At 39.0% G+C, this 11,493-nt stretch overlaps 1 non-coding gene across 1 annotated transcript; it reads right to left on the bottom strand.

Annotated features, from left to right (window-relative positions):
- Positions 1 to 5,538: 5,538 nt before the first annotated feature.
- LOC148580385 (small nucleolar RNA R71) lies at positions 5,539 to 5,641 on the bottom strand. The gene has a single exon (XR_015895578.1). It is a non-coding gene; the product is annotated as a small nucleolar RNA R71 (small nucleolar RNA).
- Positions 5,642 to 11,493: the final 5,852 nt, after the last annotated feature.

Genomic DNA, 11,493 nt, shown 5'->3' on the forward strand with positions numbered 1-11,493 from the left:
CACTTTCGGGGCCCACTTGGTGTGTGCTTGGGCTGAGCTTGAAGTCTACATGTGGAGAGGTCATTCTTGGAGTTGAACGCCAGCTTTTGTGCCAGTTTGGGCGTTGAACTCCACTTTGCAACTTGTTTCTGGCGCTGGACGCCAGAATTGGGCAGAGAGCTGGCGTTGAACGCCAGTTTGCGTCATCTAAACTTGGGAAAAGTATGGATTATTATATATTGCTGGAAAGCCCTGGATGTCTACTTTCCAATGCAATTGAAAGCGCGCCATTTTGAGTTCTGTAGCTCCAAAAAATCCATTTTGAGTGCAGGGAGGTCAGAATCCAACAGCATCAGCAGTCCTTCAACCTCTGAATCTGATTTTTGCTCAAGTCCCTCAATTTCAGCCAGAAAATACCTGAAATCACAGAAAAACACACAAACTCATAGTGAAGTCCAGAAATGTGAATTTTACATAAAAACTAATGAAAATATCCCTAAAAGTAACTAGATTCTACTAAAAACATACTAAAAACAATGCCAAAAAGTGTATAAATTATCCGCTCATCACAGCGCATTTGGAACATTTTCACTGAGAGGACGGGAAGTAGCCATTGACAACGGTGATGCCCAACTTAAAGCTTGCCATGGAAGGAGCCTTGCGTGCTTGAAGAAGAAGATAGTAGGAAAGCAGAGATTCAGAAGACAAAGCATTTCCAAAGCCTCAACCTGTTCTTCATTACTGCATAACAAGTATTTATTTCATGTTCTTTTACTTTTTACAATTAAATCTGAGAATTATTGATATCCTGACTAAGAGTTACAAGATAACCATAGCTTGCTTCAAGCCGACAATCTCCGTGGGATCGACCCTTACTCACGTAAGGTATTACTTGGACGACCTAGTGCACTTGCTGGTTAGTTGTGCGGAGTTGCAAAAGTGTGATTGTAATTTCGTGCACCAACGAGGCTATGTTTCAATACTGTATATCATCCACAAACGAATGGATAGTCGGAAAGGACTATTCAGACATTAGAAGATATGCTGAGAGCATGTGTATTGGATCAACTCAAAAGTTGGGACCGTTACATGCCATTGGTGGAGTTTGCGTACAACAATAACTTTCATGCGAGCATTAGGATGGCTCCGTATGTAGCCTTGTATGGACGGAAGTGCCAATTACCACTTTATCGGTATAAATCTGGTGAAGCAAGTGTCTTGGGTCCTGATGTGATAGTAGAGATTACTAAGAAGATTAAGAAGATACAGTAAAGGATTTTAACTGCTCAGAATCGACAAAAGAGCTATGGGGATTAGAGGAGGAAACCATTAGAATTCGAAGTCTGAGAACACGTGTTTCTGAGGGTTACACCGACAACTGGGATTGGAAGAGCGATTAAGACCAAGAAATTGAATCCGAGGTATATAGGACCGTTTGAGATTCTGAGGCGACTCGGGCCGGTGGCGTATCAAGTAGCTTTGCCACCTCACTTGTCTAACTTGCATGACGTATTCCACGTGTCACAGCTCCGCAAGTACACGTCGGATGCAGCTCATGTGTTGGAGCTTGAGTCGGTTGAGTTGAGGGAGAACTTGACTTTCCAAGTAATGCCAGTGAGAGTTAATGACACTAGTTTGAAGAAGTTACACGGGAAGGAAGTTTCATTGGTTAAAGTAGCTTGGGAGCGAGCTGGAGTAGAAGAGCATACTTGGGAGTTGGAGTCCGAAATGCGAAATGATTACCGCGAGCTATTCTCAGGTAATTCAAATTTTGAGGGCAAAATTTCTTATTTGGTGGGGAGAATGTAAGAACCGCAACAAATCAACCGGTTAGTTAAGTGATTATATTGCCCAAAATAGGATCCGAAAAGTTAGAGTGAGAATTTGAGGATTTAAATGTGATTTTTGGACTCAGTAGATTTTCTGAGTTAGAAAATGTGTTTTCTGAGAAAAACCGTGAAAAACTACGAACCGGCAGTTGGATCGGTTGAACCGGTTCAAGTCTGCCCGGTGCTGCGTGAGAGAAAGTAAAAACAGTCAAAAACCTTAGAAAAATAATAGAAGTCGATACCGAGCGTTAATTTTAAAGGTTTGGCCCGAAGTTGGGCCGAATGGGCTAAAAACGCTAACGGGTTGGACCGGGCCCAAGTTGGCCCCAAGCCTAACATATATAAGTGCTTTAAGTGAACCCAGTTCAGCACAAAACACTTAAAACACAACACCACACAGCTGAAAGAGAAAGGGAAGAAGAAAACCTCCATTGACACTATTCATTCCCAACCTCTCAAACTCATATCTTGAGCCATAGAGCTCCGATCGCCGCACCGTTTGCGGCTTTGCGTTTCTTGTGAAGAGCTCTACAAGACCCATACAAGAAATTGGAGAGGCAACCACGAAATCTTTTCTGTTCTTCTCTCCAAAATGTTGAGTTTTAGGGCTTTTGGTTAAAGTGAGATTTTGTGATTTTGGGTGTTTAGGTTCACTCTAATCCTTGCTTAGCATTGGGTCTTGGCTACCAAAATTGTTGGACAAGGTAAGAGGCATTGAACCCTTGTGATATTATGTTTATATTGAGCCCTAGGTTGATTTATGATGATTTATGTATATATCTCTTGAATAATTGTGAGTTTGGGAGCTATTGGAACTTGTTGGTGCTTGTTTGATTCCAGGGTATCTTACGCTAGTTTCACTAGCTTTTTTCTTTATTTTTAATAGGTTTTATGAACTTTCTTGAGTTATAAGTAAGCAATTGGGGTAGAAATTCATGCATACCTAGATTCATCTAACTGTGGTTAATTTGATACAATTTCATGAGAATTATGCTATAATTACTTGTGTGCTAAGAATGATGAGAAATCTCATGACTTTAGTAAGGTTTTGATGCATGTAGTGGTTGATGATAGGTGAAGAAAAGCATGGGAGGAAGTTGAAGAAGGAGCATAGAGAAGATGAAGGAGTAGCAACGTTGGTGGCAAAGTTGGACCACCAACGTTGCCTCAAACGTTGAGAAGGAAGCAGAGCAAGATTCTGCATGATCTGCTGGTGCCCACGTTGGCGGGAACGTTGGCAATCCAACGTTACCCCAACGTTGTGAATAAATGAGCTTTCTGAAGATTTTAAAAATCTGTAGTGACGCGCACGCGTGCTGTACGTGTACGTGTGGATGGGTAACGTTGGACCCGAAACGCTGCTTCCAACGTTGGTGGCCAACGTGCGCGATTGTGATCTCCAAAGTTTGAATTTGAAAACGCACAACGACGCGCACGCGTCTATGGCGCATACGCGCAGGCTTGACTTTTGAGAATCCACGTGCACGCGTGGATAGGCCAACGTTGGAGGCAACGTTGCGAGTCCGACGCTAATGCCAACGTCTTCAAAATGCTTTTAAAATTGGAAAATGGGATTTTTGCATCCACGCGCACGCGTGGATGTGCATTCTGACCCCATGGGTGCATAAGCGCAAGGGACGCGTACGCGTGGGTGGAAGAACGTTGGCATTCCAACGTTGAGTCAAATGCCAATGACAGCAAGTACATCTGGTTTTTAAGAAAGGCGTTTGAGTCAACGTTGGCCATCAAACGTTGACTCCAACTTGGGCACAAAAACCTTGTAATTCAAACAGATCTCTTCTCAACAGCAAGGAAAACCAATTGAAGCAACTTCAACCCAATTCCATCAAGGCCAAAAGTCCAATTTAGATATTGAAGATCAATGGAAGAAAGTGTATAAATAGCTTAGAATTTAAGTTAGAGAGGACTTTTTTTCTCTTTTGATTTTTTGGCTCATTTTTATTTTCGGCACTTCTTTGAATTCAGCAATGTATCTTTCAATTCCGTTCTCCATTTTGAGAGCTATGAACAACTAAACCCCTTTCATTGGGTTAGGGAGCACTATTGTAATTCAATGGATTAATAATAGTTTTCATCTTCTTCTTCTTTCTTTTCTCTTGAATTTTGTTAGAAAGCTTTTGGATAGTTGTCTTGACATAGAAGCTATCCATAATTGGAATTCTTCGGATCCTTGAGAGAGGGATGAAGAATTCATGCTAGAATTGCTTTCTCACATTGGATTAGATTGGGGGTTGGATGGATATTGTGACATTTAATCCTACCAATACTTTGATTTATGAATTTATGTGGTATAGTCAGTGAACGAACTTCAACTCTTCCCATGAGCAATTAAATCAAGACATTGGGCAATTGTTCATGATTAGAGAGATTAGTGAGCCAAGACATTGGGATCCAATCATCTAAGATTGCCAAGCAATGTCAATAAATGCATTGATTGAGGAAGAGATGAAAATGATTTGATCCGGAGAATTCAATATCTCCTAAAACCCAATGAATCTCCATCTCTGATCTACCCATTTTATTTACTTTCTGCTCTTTAATTTCATGCTTAATCCCCATTCCCATTTAATTTCATGCAATTTAAGCTTCTGTCAGTTAATTTCTCGCACTTTAATTTTTGTCATTTAATTTCTTGCACTTTAAGTTTCCCGCCAAATTTTACTTTCTGCAATTCCAATTCAATTCCGATTTTGCTCAACAAGCATAATTTTTCAATTAACATTGATCAACCAACCAATCCCTATGGGATTCGACCTCACTCTACAGTGAGTTTTTACTTGACCACAATCCGGTGCACTTGTCGATAGGAAATTGTTGAGAGACAGTTTCTGAGTGAATCAAGTTTATGGCGCCGTTGCCGGGGATTGGTATTGTATTGACAATTACTAAATTGGAGGATAGCTAGATTGAGCACTTTTCTTTTCTTTTGATTAATTGAAATTTTAATTTCAGCTGTTCATTTTCATTTTTCTGCAATTTTAGTTGTTTTTCTTTAATTTCTTTATTCGCTTACTTTCCAGCAAGCTAACCCACTAACCATTTGATAAATTGCTCTAACCAAGCTAACTATACTCTATTTCAGTGAACTCTGCATTTGCTATTTTTTGTACTTGTTCCTTGTATGACAGGTAGGAGAAAGGAAACCTCAACCTCGTTTGATAGTGAACCGGAAAGAACCTTCTTGAGATTAAGGAGGGAAGCAAGAGGAAAGAGGGCTGTTGGTGCAGAAGAAGAGCAGGAAGACTTGGATATAACCATAAAGGACGATATGGAAAACCATCATGAAGGAGAGGTGAAAAATCATGCCAGAAGATGTACAGCCAACCTTGCTGGACAAGAGAGGAGAGTTCTTGGATCCTATATCAATCCAAACCCAGGAAACTGTGGTAGCAGCATTCAAAAGCCAACTATCCATGCTAATAATTTTGAATTGAAGCCTCAGCTCATAACTCTTGTGCAAAACAACTGTTCTTTTGGAGGAAGTGCCCAAGAGGACCCTAATGAGCATTTCACTAAATTCCAAAGGATATGTGACACAGTTAAATCTAATGTTGTTCATCCTGACACCTATAGATTGCTACTGTTTCCATTTTCTTTTAGGGACAAAGCATCAAAATGGCTAGAACCATTTCCCAAGGAAAGCTTGACAACCTGGGAGGATGTAGTGAATAGTTTCTTAACAAGGTTCTACCCTCCACAAAAAGTAAATAGGTTGAGAACTGAAGTACAGACATTCAGACAGCAGGATGGTGAGACTATTTATGAAGCCTGGGAGAGATTCAAAGATTTGACAAGAAAGTGCCCTGTGATATGTTTAATGAGTGGGTGCAACTTCATATCTTTTATGAAGGACTGAATTGTGAGTCAAAGAAAGCTGTAGACCACTCATCTGGAGGTTCCCTTAACAAAAATAAGACCATTGAAGAAGCCATTGATGTTATAGAGACAGTGGCTGACAATGAGTATTTTTATGCCTCAGACAGAAGCAACAACAGGGGAGTCCTGGAATTAAACCATATGGATGTAATCCTGGCCCATAATAAGATGATCACCAAGCAACTAGCTGAATTGACCAAGTAAATGGAGAAGAATTAGGCTACAGCTATCCACACTCAACTATTACCTCAAGGAGAGTTGGACACAGAAGAAGGAGTTAACTGGGAGGAAGTTGATTACCTTGGAAATTCATCTAGGCAAGCTCATGATCGATATTCTAAAACTTATAACTCTGGTTGGAGGAACCACCCAAACTTTGGGTGGAGAAACCAACAAAACCAAGGCCAAGACCACAGACCCCATAATCCAAACCTATATAACCACTCCACTCATCAAAACTCCAACCAAAAACCATACCAGACCACACAAAGCACTTATTCACAGCCACCATACCAAAATCACAATAACCATTCTCAACACCCCAATTTCAACCAACCATCACCACATGATGATGACAGAATGGCTAAAATGGAACCTATGCTTGCAAGCCTTTGCAAGGAGTCTGAAGACATGAAGAAATTCAAGAAGGAAGTAATATCCAATCTGTAAAATCAAGATGCCACCACTCAGAAACTTGAAGCACAAATTGGATACTTGTCTAAGCAAGCTCTTGGGCACAGTTTAGGTAATGCCACCAGGACAACTTCAAGAGAGGAATGCAAAGCTATTACCCTCAGAAGCGGAAAGGAATTGAAAGAGACTTCAAGGGAGACTCAAGAAGAGAAGGCAGAGGGCAGTTCAAATGCCAAGGAAGAAGCACAAACACCTACTCCCAACCCATCAGAAGAAAAAGAAGTTCTAAGGCCATATGTCCCAAAGGCTCCTTACCCTCAGCGCATAATGAAGAATGTAAAGGACAGCCAATTCTCCAAATTTTTGGAGATCTTCAAGAAACTTCAGATCAACATTCCCTTTGCTGAAGCACTAGAGAAAATGCCACTCTATGCTAAGTTTCTGAAGGAATTAATGACCAAGAAGAGAAGCTGGAGGAATGATGAAACTGTGGTATTAATTGAGGAATGTAGTGCTATCATCCAACACAAGCTGCCTCAAAAATTGAAGGGCCCAGGAAGCTTCCAAAGTGATGGAGGAAGCCATTTTTGTAATAGGCCACTAGAGACCCTCCTCTTGAGATATAGGGTGAAGCACAAGGTTGCCACACCCTATTGTAACAACCCCGGTTTTCGAGAATGCGAAATTTTTTCTGAAAGTACGGATTTCTCTGGAAGATCAGTAAAGGGAAAATCTTTGATATATCATCAAGTATCTCAATCCTCATTGTCATTATTTCATCTTTAAGTTAGAACCTTTTCCGAGACAAGCTCGATAACGCGGTCGCGAAGAACCTAGTCTTTGAACCGTATCGGTTAGGAGTTTTGATTCGGTTTTTCGTAAATAGTCTTAGTTTGACAAACCGGACCCAATTTATGAGAGAAGAGAGATAATAGGATGATATTATCATTATATTAGTATTAGAAGCTTCTTGAATGATATTATAAGGTTACCTGATCAGTTTTAGTTAAAAACAGAAAAACCGGTTTAACCGGGTTTACAATTTATTGGTGCAGCTTAGCACCAGCACTCTCTGATGACTTTAGCAATGCTAAGGCCTCATTATTCATGTTTTATTCTCATAATAAATGTTACTAGTGTCATTTATGCTAGTAGCTCAGAAAATAATTTTTAGAGATGTTTTTGCAAGTGTTCCGATACATCTAGTTTTAGTAGTTATACACCTGAGATATTTTAATATTATTTTAATCCACCTCCAAGCCAACCAATCACAACTCACCCTACACCCCCAAAACCCCCAAGGCTGGCTCATTTTCATTTTGTGGCAGAAAATAGGTAGAGAGAAAAAGAGAGAAAAGTTCTTAGTTCCAAATCTTCAAAGCTTGATTTCTGCTGAACTAAAACTCAAATCAAAATTCCAATCCGACCAAAATGATCCTCTCTTCTTTCTCTACATGATCATATGACTTATCAAGGCTGGGATCAAGGTGAGTTGGCTGCACCATCTCTCTTTTGATTCGGTTTCAAGGAAACATGCTTAAATATGTGTTTTCTTGATGTGATTTAGGAGGAAAAAGTGCTTAAGGACCACCTGAAAGTTTAATCAAATTAGGAGCAGCAAAACCAGGTAGGGTGTCACGAAATTAATCTTGATTATTTGTGTTTGAGTTGTGTGAATGTTGTATAAATTGGCTGTGCTAAAAATTGGTTGCTTATATGATTGATTCTTGGTGAAAATTTGGTGAAAATTTGATGAAATTTGATGAAATTCAAGCTTTAAAGTTCATGTTCTTGGGCAGCTGGAAAAATGAAACCCTAAGCTTAAATTGAGGTTCAATTTGTGTTAAAATCATGTAGAAAAGATGGGGTTTTAGTGGCTGCTAATTTATTATGAATTATAGTAAAAATCGGTTGCTGAAAAGACTGAAAAACGGGTAAAAACAGAGAAGGAATCTGAAGAATTTATGAAGAACACTTTGAGTGTGATAAAGAACAATGAAGAACACCTTTTTGATTCATAAAAGGGCAAGGAAGTAATTAATTTGGTGTTTGAGGGGTTATTTAGTAATTTCTGAAAGTTAGGGTGGTAAAAGTAGAAATATTAAAAGTTACGGGTGGTAAAAAGTGAATTTTAAAGGTTAAAAGTAAAAGTAAGTTAATTTTCGAAAATTTAATGATAAAATAATAAAAAATAATAAAATATTAAATAATAATATTTAATTAAAAATAATATTTTAATAAAAATAATAAAATAATACGGAAAAGGTAGTTTTCTGTAAAAGCTTTAGAAAGACAACTTTAAGCGCATAATCTCATAATTACCTTCATAAAACACTCAGGGAGTGGTAAAAACATATTAGTGAGGCAAAGATAAATAAAAGATAAAAGTTGAAGAAAAGATAAAAATCGAAGAAAGAGTCTGTAAAGTTTTAATGACAGAAAAACAGACAGAGACTAGTGAACGAACTAGGGCAACATAGTTAGTCCTGGAATTGCGAATAGAGTTAGGTATTATATGAAAAGTTAAACTGTTTCAGTATAGACTTAATGAACCTATACTTGGGACAGACTAACTATTCATACCGAAATTTACATAAGCTTTAAATACATACGTTAAATAGAGAAATCATAGCAGAGTAAAGAAACACAAAAAACAGAGTAACCAGAGTAGAATAAAGGGATACAGAGAAAAGAATAATCAGAGCAAAGTAAAAAGACAAAGAGAAAAGAGTAATGTGATAAAGAGAAATGGTTTGAATTAAGATGTTGTAAAAGTGAAAGATGTAAAGTTTGTACAGTATGATTGAACAGAGAAAGAAAGAGGTACTACATAAGAATGTGAAAATGATGATGAATAATGAGAATGATGATGAATGATGATAATGAGAATGATTATGTGATGATTTGTTGCTTGAGGCAACCCAAGAGATATTTATTTGTTGCTTGAGGCAACCCAAGAGATGTGTTTATTCATTTGTTGCGTTAAGGCAACTCCAGATATACTTGTATGATCATCTGCTGCAGTGAGGCAGTCAGATAGATAATGGTGTGATCATTGAGAATGCTTTCCTACGGTACAGATCCATATTTTATTTTTGTAAGGCAGAGGGGTTATTTCCTGTTACAGAAGTACCGTGACCACCTGTTCCATTTCTGTAGTGGCAGAGGGGTTATTTTCTGTATACAGAAGGTGTGTCGGCATACACCCCTGCAGTGGCAGATGTGTTATTTCCTGCGTATAGTGGACCCTGTGGTGGCAGAGGGGTTATTTCCTATACATAGGGGTATAGCCAATAGGAAAGCGTTATCCAGACAGAGGTTGCTGGATAACGTCGGGAGCGGGTTAGTAACAGACAGATGAGCTCATTACCTGCACTAGGGCTAGACATGCATCATACTTGGTTGCACATTTCCTTTGTTATGTTTGTGGTATGAATGTATGCTTTCCTTGTTTGTATTCCATTCTCTGCGCTTGTGATATTTTCTTGTATTCTTCTGTTTGTGTTCTCCTATCTGTTTTCTCTATCTTCTCTACTTATCTGTGTTTTCTAATTACTGCTTCCTTGTATTCTGCTAATAGTCTGCTAAACAACATAGAATTAATGAACGTAACTAATAACCCCGACCCTACTAAGAACTCCCCAGTTCTTACCCCTTCTCTCTCCCTTCCCCCTTCAGATGGAAGTAAGAGTACCTTACCATAGTTCGCTGATGACCGTTCTTAAGAAGAGGATTCTGCTCTAGATAGTCTTCTGAGTCTAGGGTGAATATCGTTCTCTGATTATATGTAAATACTGTGAGACCATCCAACGTCTGCACCCCTTCGTATGCGCACTTTAACCTAAATCCTGTGTACGAGATTCCTATTTTGTGGATACTTCATGAGGTACCAGAGAGACGTCCTGTGGAAAAGTCTGATCGTGCAGAGGAGTAGCAGATGATGTTCTATGTTTTGATGACATTCCACCTGACTTGACTTGTGAAAACTTAGAACGTACTTTCCCTTGCTTTAGTTGTTTAGAGGGACTAGGTGAGTATAGAGTCTAGGCTAGCCTAGGTGCCAGCTTAGGGACCTCTTGAACAGGTCAGGACCTGGGATGTTGTATGTATGTATATGTATATAGTTATTATCTAGCTATACCTAGGGGTGTTCTAACCAAAGGTCTATACTCTAATAAAGGCTGGATAACTGAATGTTGCTAGCTACTTGTGATGTATTTATGTGTGGTTGCTTATAACTGTTTTATCTGTTATCAACTGTGAGTTGATTAAGAATGATTCCGTCTATTGATCCAAATGTTTTCAAAAAAAAAAAGTACCTTGCTAACTAACTACGCTTTTAACAACGAATCAGGCTCATATAATAAATAATAGATAATATATAGGATGACAAATTGGTAGCACTCAGTTTCTGGTATCTCCTAGGCGTACTGAAAATTGGGTCGTTACACCTATCACCCCCAAACAAGTGGCCAGACAAAAGTATCCAACAGAGAGCTAAAAAGGATCCTGGAAAAGACGGTGGGAGCTTCATGAAAAGACTGGTCGAAGAAGCTGGATGATGCTCTTTGAGCATACAGGATAGCCTTTAAGACACCAATTGGGATGTCTCCATATCAACTAGTGTATGGTAAGGCTTGTCACCTACCATTAGAGCTTGAACACAAAGCTTTCTGGGATCTCAAGTTGTTGAATTTTGATAGTCAAGCTGTTGGTGAAAAGAGGCTCTTGCAACTGCAAGAATTGGAAGAATTCAGATCCCAAGCTTATAAAAATGCCAAAATGTACAAGGAAAAGGCAAAGGAAAAACACGACCTCAAGATGGCACCAAGAAGCTTTGAGGAAGGACAGAAAGTGCTGCTTCACAACTCCAGATTGAAACTTTTCCCTGGGAAATTAAGATCAAGGTGGCCAGGCCCTTTTCTTATCACCAAGGTCTCCCCTTATGGACATATAGAAATTATGGAAGAAAAATCACAGGAAACCTTCACTGTAAAAGGACAAAGGCTCAAGCACTATTTAGGTGATATGAAGGAAAGGCCTAAGACAAAATACAAACTCGACTAAGAGAGTTAATCATCAAGCTAGTGACGTTAAAAGAGCGCTTGTTGGGAGGCAACCCAACCAAAGGTAATTCTATTTTCATAGCTTGTCA

This window comes from Arachis ipaensis, chromosome B10 (genome assembly GCF_059453495.1).
Source record: "Arachis ipaensis isolate K30076 ecotype BB chromosome B10, ASM5945349v1, whole genome shotgun sequence".
Taxonomy (NCBI): Eukaryota; Viridiplantae; Streptophyta; class Magnoliopsida; order Fabales; family Fabaceae; genus Arachis; species Arachis ipaensis.